Here is a 9,268-nt window from a genome sequence, read left to right as displayed (position 1 = left end):
GCAGTTTAGATAATCAATCGAATATTTATGAATGTATACTAACAGATTTAATAAGTAAGATTAGTGGTGGGTGTATGATGATCAATTGCTTATAAGTGACAGAGAATTTGTCTATGTTTGTTTTGCTATATAACTTAATATTTAAAAGATTTCTTTGGCGTTAATGTTTTCAAGATGAAAAATTCGATCACTGCACTTGCGAATTGCGATGATATCTTGAGAGATCTTGATTTAAATTTTTTAATCGGGGTCATAATATCTTGATTAATTAATTTTAGATCACTGCCCTTGCTATGGTTCTTTTAACCTATCCGGATCTAAAATCGTGATATTTTAGGATTTTTTTTAAAAAACATTTTAGGGTTTATTTGTGTTGGAGAAGAAGAAGAAAGGGAAAAGAAGTTAAATGTTTAAATCGGTTACTCTTGACTCCACTCGCCTAACTGGTTATGGGTCTCCTACAAACTCAGTAAATATATCATGAGTTATGATTTGGGATATGGTTAATAAATCAAGTTTTTTATGTAGGTTATACATAAAATGGGCTATGGTTAATAAAAGCATGGGCTATATTTAAGAGAAGCATTTTTATAATATTTATTATTTTTACCTCGTAATAGACTAACAGGGTGTTTGGATACCAGAAGCGCAATTTTGCTTCTCCAGAAGTAGAAGTCAGAACAACAACATTTTGCTTTACAAAAAGTTAATTTTTTTGCTTCGAGGAGCTATTCTGGAATTGTGTACCAAACTAACTTCTGATTATTATTTTTTGTTTTTAGAAGTCAAAAAGAAACTTCTTAAGTGGAGGTATGTGGTTAATTTTAATTTATTTTATGTTATTTTTGTAACCTCCAGTGATATGGTTGTTGTAGTTTAGCTAGATTTCGTAGATGATCAATCAGTTTTTATGTATTAGATGTTTGATGCTTTGCACCAAATAATTGCTGGAGTTTGGAAAATGTGTACAAAATCCGGAGAAATTTTAATCTATTGAAAAGTTATGCACCAAAAAATATTGTGTAACTTTTTTCATCTTATCCTATAGTCAGTAAATACTTTTAGCGTAGCTTATTGTATGAATAATTATCTTCTTATTGACATCCTTCGGTTGTTATCTTTTCCTCTTTGTGATTTACATGAGTTATGCACATGATTTACCGTCTAACCTCGGTGAATATGTACCTTTAAGACCAGAAAAAATTCATTTGATGAGGTTATTTACTGAATAAATTGTTCATTTATCAATAAATAAATTTATTCAGAGAGTATATTTAGGACTTTACATCATAAATTATTTTAATATTTTTGAACCAAAAATTGGTAATTTAGAAGAAGATATTTAAGATTTAACTGATGTCATTTCTCACTTACACTATAAAAATGTGATGGATGTCAAACATCTTTTGAACTATCCTAACGAGAATCATGCAGTTATGAATCGCCGATGGCCGAATAAGTTATCAAGTCGATATTAAATGATAAAAATAATCCTGAACTAGAAGTTAGTAGTGCCATACTAAAAACATTGAGATTGGTGATCTATTATGGTTTAAGAGGAAGGAAAACAGTGAACTTTAAATGCATATTTTGATAAGAATTGACTTCATATACGAACGCTGTTGATTGGATGAAATATTTTGGTTTAATTATATATGTTGTTTGTGTTAAACTTAGTGATTATTCGTTTATATACTCATAAGGCCTTATAAGGACTCAAAAAAATTGATCTATAAAGGTATTTGGCGAGGTTATTCATTTAGCCCCTTGTGGGATCGAAGAAAATTATTCATTTAACGAGATTACTAATTTACCGAGGTTAGACTATACATGGGCTTTCATAGTTTTTCTTTACATGGTTCTTCAATAACTACAGATAACGATTTAGTTTTAATTTTATTTTATGGATATAAGTAGAGTTTAACCCGTGCCGTAACTACACGACCTCCATAATAAATTACTTTTTCTTGCTTGGTAGTTTTGACCCGTGTCATTCATTTGTTATTATTTTACATACTAGGATATGACCTGTCCCGTAACGGCTCAGGATTTTGTTGGACGCTAGAATATTTACCTCTTTCTGCGCCCAACATGCAAACTTAAGTTAAAGAACCATGAAGCAATATCAAAAAATTCAAAAATTCAAAAAAAAAACCAATAAATCAAAGAATTGCTCAGAAGAAAAATTACATCATATTATTTGTAAAAGATAACTCTGAACAACAAAATCAAAGAACCTATTCATCAAAATACCAAACTGGATACACTTGTATCTGAACAGATATACACTGATCCATTTGAGTCATCATGGCAGCTCTATTTTTGCCTTCCTTACCAAGTAAGTTGTTGCGCTCCGGTTCATGTACTTTTGCCTGTCTTACCAAGTAAGTTGTTGTGTAGACAACTTTGGAAAATACAAACAGCCCATCTTTCATTTTTCTGAATGATTGAGGACGAAAAAAATATTTCAAGGCCTCCGAGTCTTCGGGTAACTTCGTCTTGTAGATAAGTAGGTATCCTCGTACATTATCCAACTTTGGAACAACAAAAGTACACACAAAGCATGACTATGGGCAGAACCTCAAAGGCAAGAACATGCACCTGGTATGAGATAAGTCCTAAAAAACAATAAATAAATACAGTAATGTGTCCTCCTTCGACTTACAAAAAATAAAAGTACTAATCTAATGAAATTCATATTAATCTAGTGTACTTGATCTAAGTGCTTCTTGCACTCTTTCTTAAATCCCATCTAGTCTAGTTATAAATAGCTTATGCTACTCCACAATCCAAAAGTTGGGATTAGGGTATCATTCAGTTTATGTATGACTTTTAGCTCTTCCTGTTAGGGTCAAATAGTGACATACATAGAATGCTATAAACAACTCATGGTGATGCTATAAACAACTCCTGGTGAAAATATTGCTCTATATGGATGAGTGAAGAAAGTTGTCTCACTGATGGAAAATTAACCCCGTGATGTTTTTCGCAGCCAAGAGCCCCACCATATATTAGCTCCTCAACATCATCAGCATACACCTCATACGACACTTCTGTTGCTCCTGGAAAAAAATAAATTGAAATCCCAATTAGTCAAAAATGGAAATTAGTAGATATTATCAAATGAATGGGTAAACAACTTCAACTATTTGGAACCGAAAAAATCCAAACACCCGTCAGATATAACTGATTTCAGACTTTCTTTAGGCATTTTAAGACCCAAGGAGACTGAAGAGAATCACTTTCCATGTCTTGAAGGAGAATAAAATCAAGACCTCTATGTATGGCCATTTGGACATTATAACGGAAATCTATCCCAGAGTGAAGGCTTAAAATTTCAAGATAGATCATTTTCAAATATATCAAGAACCATGATAACTGATTAATTATTGCAATATCACAAAACAGTCTAGGGTAGATGAGATAGATAATCTATGCATAAATTTGAATGAAAACCACTATATTTTCCACACAAAATACAATGTAAAGAAGCAAAATTTCTAGGATGATTTAAGTCGTAAGAACAAAAGCTTGGTCAGTCAAATAATCATATTCAAGTGTTCATGTATTAGAAACCATATTCAAGTAGTGAATCTAGGGATGATGCTAAATATGAATTTTCAGAAAACTGTAGAAACGAAGGCCATCTCCAAGGTCAAATAATCATCCATGTATTTGCTGATAAATTATAATTGTCATGCTAAAGCACTAAATGATACTAACCTGAACAATGATCTGCATTGTTTTTTACAGTGTCAGACCTGAGAAACACTTGGTTGATTCAATTTACCAAATGCCTCCTTCTTTTGATAACTTTAAGAGCTCTTTTTAGACTTTTGGTCATCATTGTTAATTTATAGTTCACTACGTCGCTAATCAATCACTATGAGCCTATCCCAAATTGAGTAGTTTGGTGGCGACTGGATTCTAGATATGCACACATTACTTGGCTAATCAATCTAATAAAGTCGCATGTTCCCTGCAACATGGCATATAAAAACATCTAGTTCGGGTCCTTGAGAGAAAATTTGACCCCATCAAACATGTTAAATTATAACCATGGGACAAAAAGCTATTTTTAGTTTGTGGCTTGTTTTAAATGGAAGCTTGCATGTCGGAATGACTTTTTACCTCTGTCACCTCCTTCAAATTTTCCATATTCGTGACTCATATGCAACAAAAACAGCCTTTCCATTGTAGTCGAGCCATGTACCTGCAAAACATGTTTCACTAATATAGGTTTCTCAACCTATATTAATTCCCTTGGTTATCTGTCTAACCCTGTCATGGGTTTCTCAACCTCCACTTTGCAGGTATACCACCATTTTTGCAACTATGGGTACAAAATTATTTCCGTGTTTTAAGAGGTCATCCGTTAGCTGGTTTGACGCAACCTCCCAAACAGATATCCTTAGAAATATTTCCCAAAGTATTTACTGTTCACTTGTCACAACTGACAACAAAAAATAAGATTAAATCTGTTTTGTTTTCATTTTATCTCTCATTTTTTATGTTTATTTCTCTGATCTTGCATTAGCAATCGTTCTTCTTTCTATTGATTTCATTCTCCAGCATAGATACCCTCCAATCAGGTCTCCATGAACACATGAATTAATAATTGATTTTTAACTTTGCATATATCTATTTCTTTTTAATTTAACTTTGTACTGATATGTGTACTTATCTTAAACATGGAATGCAGATTCCCCAGTCCCACGAATGAGAAATTTGTACCTCAAAAATTTTCTTTGATTGAGAAAATTGTCTGAAAATTTGCTTTGTTTGTCTTTCAACTTGTAATTCTGTCAGCTTGATAGAAAGAATAAATGCAAGTATATCTATTTTAATGCATAACACTCTCAGATTCTGAATAAAAACTTAAAACAGATTACTTATGAGCATAAGACAAATTTTAATTGAAATAGATGCAACTTATAGTCTTATATTTGATAGGAGCTTCAACGCCAATCAAAGAACTCTTTAAAGTGGAAGTATTTGAAAGGCTATCTTCTAAATTCTACAATACGTTTCAGTGAACCACGTAGCAAGACCTATACTACTTGAGGGTAATCAGCATTAGTGTTTACAAAAATTACTAACTTATCTTCTTAAGATTAAAATGGCATCAAGATTCTCGAGGGTGACCAATTGAAAGCCACCATTACCTAGAACAACAGAGTTCAAAACTTGCTCGGGAGACTGAAGTTCATGGAGATAGAACCACTAAATACTTGCCATTCCGAGGTAGAATAGAAAGCCCCATATTAAGTTAACACAACATAAAATTTAAACCCCATATTAAGAGACAATAATGTAATTCTCTAAACACAAATGATAAAGGGGTCACCTTGTAAAACGAAGAGAAAGTATTCAGTCAGACAACACTTTCCATCTTAACCTTCTAGCCTCTGCAGTTATGCAACCAAAATCAAGTCAAGCATGTACAACAATGATTTATACCAAAAGAAAAAATACACTAAAAAATGAAAGGAAAAAAGTTAAAAAAAAACATTAATAGATATATGCTGGATTAAGTTCTTGAGAAAACCTTTCCGAGCTACCAAAGCAATTTCTTATACAATATTGTCTGCCAAAATTGTCGAAATCAGCATATCCATATTTACCTCTTAATGCTTGATCTCCACCACTACAAAATTCTTGGGTGTCCTACACAACACACCCAAAGTATCACGAAACTGAAACAGGCACTCATCCATATATTAGTATGGCAGTTAAAATGAAATTTCACCTCTCACATCTAATAATAGAGAAAACCAATATTTTTAAGCACTACAAATATACCAAGTCTAGCATATATTCATTAGAAAATGACTTAATTAATATCATTACGATGAATCTTACCATATCTAATCCGGTCCATCCTCTTAAATCATGTCTGCCTATCACCATCAATATCATATCCATGTTAGTGGTGCCATGCCATCCAGATGCGTCACTCATTTACCACTGACATCTTGGTAATCTGCAAAGAGCCTCTTGACTGGTAAGAATTTATGGAACAAATGTATTAGACCTTCACATTAAGCCTAAAATTGATCGAGTTTATTAGCTACGACAAATATATACAGTTTTTGTTTAGACAAATACATAAAAAACCAAGAAAAGAAGAGAACCGAAGAGTAATAGAATCAAATAAAAAGAGAACCAAAATTAAATTTTGATATTAACCTTATAAATCTTGCTATTGCTATGATTAACCGCATAAGAATCTGCAAAAATAAAAATAAAAACACATTAGGTTTTGAATCAAATAAAAACATTACTCCTTCTTCCTGCTCCTCTAGTTGCAGAGATTTAACGCCTAAACCCAAAAATCCAACTACCAAGCAACAAAATCACAAACCTAACAAAATTCTTCAGTTCTTCAATTATCTCAATACATTCATCAGCTTTACTTACCTTATTAGAAAAATAAGTTATAAGCATCGGGTTTACTTACCCTATTAGAAAAATAAGTTATAAGCATATAAAAGAAATTATATTTGACAACAAATTAAAAAACAATAGGAACTTACCTGTGTTGTGAAACAACAAAATAATTTTCTACAATCCTCACCAATTTTCACCAATTTTTCCTGGAAAGATCTGTGATTGAAAACAAAAACAATCAAATTGGTTTGAACAAAGCATCACACCATTTCACGTAAACCAAACATGACAGAAAAAACTGAAAAGAAAACTTTGAAACCTAGATTGTTGCTGCTTCAATCACCAATATAATATTCCATTCCACTAATTGCAAATAAAAAGAAACGGCTTCAATTCTATGCCGAGAAATTACTGAGCCTTTAATCCCATTGATGACAAACAATTCGAAACGGCTGGTCTTTTCATCGAGGAAATAATGAGAAACAGTAATGGAAAGTAATTATTATGCCGAGAGAATAATGGAAATCCAAGGTGGATCGATCACGTACGTTGAATTAGAGCACGAAGAACGGAATCATTCTAAGCCCGATTTGTCTCTTGCACTTTCAGACTAATAGGAACCGTCGACAAGTGGAGAAGGCCAATTCAGAGCGATCACACAAAACACATTTGTTTTTGCAAGATAGATATAGTGACGATTATTTCTCATACTTTTATGTTCTTTTTTATACTGTAAAAGAGTTTATTTTAACACTAAAGTAAATCAACCCTACTTCTATAATAATAATATTATGTGTGTTATAAAGATATAGAATAAACTATGCCTGCTACCGCCACCTGAACCACCTATTATCACTACTTTTTCCACCTTCACCGCCCACCATCACTACCTCCACCAGCTCCATCACCACCCTAACCGCCCCCATCTCGCTTTTTTCCATGTGTCCCCTGTCCCACCATTCATGGGATGCCACGACAATTAATGTGACTTCTTTTTTTTTTAACGTCTTAGGGTAAAATAAAATTAAACATTCTAATTAAGAATATTTGTCGAATTTGAAATATACTTTTTGAAAAAAAAAGTTAATTGATTTTTGTCATTTAATTAAAGTGTAGTTTATTTGGAGATGAACCCAGTATTTTGTCTTTAGGTTTATTTTTCTAATCCTCATTTTCTTGTTTAGATTTACAAATAAATTTTAGGTCATCTGAAATTGTCAACGTTTCAAGTCTTTAAAATGAAGATCAAAGATTTGTTTATTCAGATTTAAAAATAAATTTCAGGTTATCTAAAGTGGTCAATGTTTCAACTCTTAGACACGAAGATCAAAAATGTTATTTAGAGATTTAGTAAGAATTAAGAGGATCAACATTGGATTTTGTCAATACTTGAAGAACATAAAAGGAGAGATTTTCTTCCATGATCATCGTCACAAAAGCCGCTCTACGAGGTCGTATCGATTGGTTGAAAGGTATGAAAGAGAACGTTGTTCTGGGTGTGTGTGTGTGTGTGGGGGGGGGGGGGGGGGGGGGGAATGATACCTGTTGGTACCGGATTCAAAGGAAATATGATTTTATTTGTTATTTTAAATGAAATTTTTACTTAAATGAAGTATTAAAAATAAATTTCGGGTCATCTAAAGTGGTCGCGTTTTCAACTCTTGGATATGAAAATCAAAAATATTATTTAGAGATTTAGTAAGAACTAAGAAGATCAATATTGGATTTCGCCAATACTTGAAGAATATAAAAGGAAAGACTATCTTCCATTACCATCATTTTAAATACGATTTTGTTTGTTATTTTAAATAACATTTTTACTTAAATGAAGTTGTAAAATGTAAAAATAACACAAAAAATAAATTATACTGATATCGAACAAAAAAAAACCCAAAAAGGAAATGATAGATTCTCAACTCTCGACAAAGAAGATGATGAGATGAGTTTCGGTTCTAATTTTATTTTAAATTATCAATTAAATAAATAGTAGAGTCGAACATGGGAGAAAAAAAAGATGAAATGCGGCATCCAATAAATGGTTGGGAAATTGGCACAAGGAGAATTTATATTATTAAAATTATAATGAAATAGGCACCCTAAGGTTATTTTATTGAGAAGAAGGATCAAGGTTACAAGAGATGGTGGGTAGCCTAGCCACAAGCTGGGCGCCAGCACATTTTTGAATAACGATCCTAGCCTATGAAAACAACCACAACCTCAGATTTAGCTTAAATTATAAATCTTAACAAAATTATTATTTATTATAAATATTATTATATTATTGGATAACGATTATTACATGAAACTAGTTGGAAGCCTAACAATCTAAGCTCCAACGACATACTACTACATTAATTGAACATGTTGATGTGCTAGCCTACTAGCGACCACAACAACTATTATTGAAATTATATTTATTATGATGATTAATTAAACTTATATCACGAGAAGTTAATAAAACATTTACTAAGAAAAATTAATGAGCCAATAATGAGGTTAATAAATTAAGACCGTTGGATGTGTTTCTAACTTTCAATCACATACCTCATTTATAAAAATTCATGTGCACAACCACAACCTTAGATTTAGATTTTCCAATAATGAATCTAGAGCGTTCATTATCTTTCCTAACTTGTCCAAACTATGTTTTACAAGCTTGACTATAATGTTAGGATTCTTAATTTTAAGAATTTTTGGTGTTTATTTGTAGATGGAGAATACAATATAATAATCGAATGCTCATGTAGTTGTAGTTTGTAATTGTGAAACTGGTAAATCGTAATTGGTCACCCGACCCACCTTTAGTTTTTTGCTCGTTATGGTTCACAGATTATATAAGAGCTATGTTATTATAAGGATTTTATTAACATTTAGGTTT

At 32.0% G+C, this 9,268-nt stretch overlaps 1 long non-coding RNA gene across 7 annotated transcripts; it reads right to left on the bottom strand.

Moving 5' to 3' along the window:
* Positions 1-2,141: 2,141 nt before the first annotated feature.
* Positions 2,142-7,069, bottom strand: LOC113302069. 7 transcript variants are annotated; one of them, XR_003336640.1, is made up of 8 exons: positions 6,710-7,062; positions 6,537-6,606; positions 6,365-6,420; positions 6,190-6,230; positions 5,863-6,001; positions 5,625-5,667; positions 4,132-5,408; positions 2,142-3,062 (listed from the first exon to the last, which is right to left on the bottom strand). It is a non-coding gene; the product is annotated as an uncharacterized LOC113302069 (long non-coding RNA). The 7 variants fall into 7 exon arrangements; XR_003336635.1 differs by having other exon boundaries at positions 5,863-5,983; XR_003336636.1 differs by lacking the exon at positions 6,365-6,420 and having other exon boundaries at positions 5,863-5,983; positions 6,710-6,842; positions 6,939-7,051.
* Positions 7,070-9,268: the final 2,199 nt, after the last annotated feature.

The sequence above is a fragment of the Papaver somniferum genome, chromosome 8 (assembly GCF_003573695.1).
Source record: "Papaver somniferum cultivar HN1 chromosome 8, ASM357369v1, whole genome shotgun sequence".
Lineage (NCBI taxonomy): Eukaryota > Viridiplantae > Streptophyta > Magnoliopsida > Ranunculales > Papaveraceae > Papaver > Papaver somniferum.
This window is presented reverse-complemented; position numbering and strand designations above follow the sequence as displayed.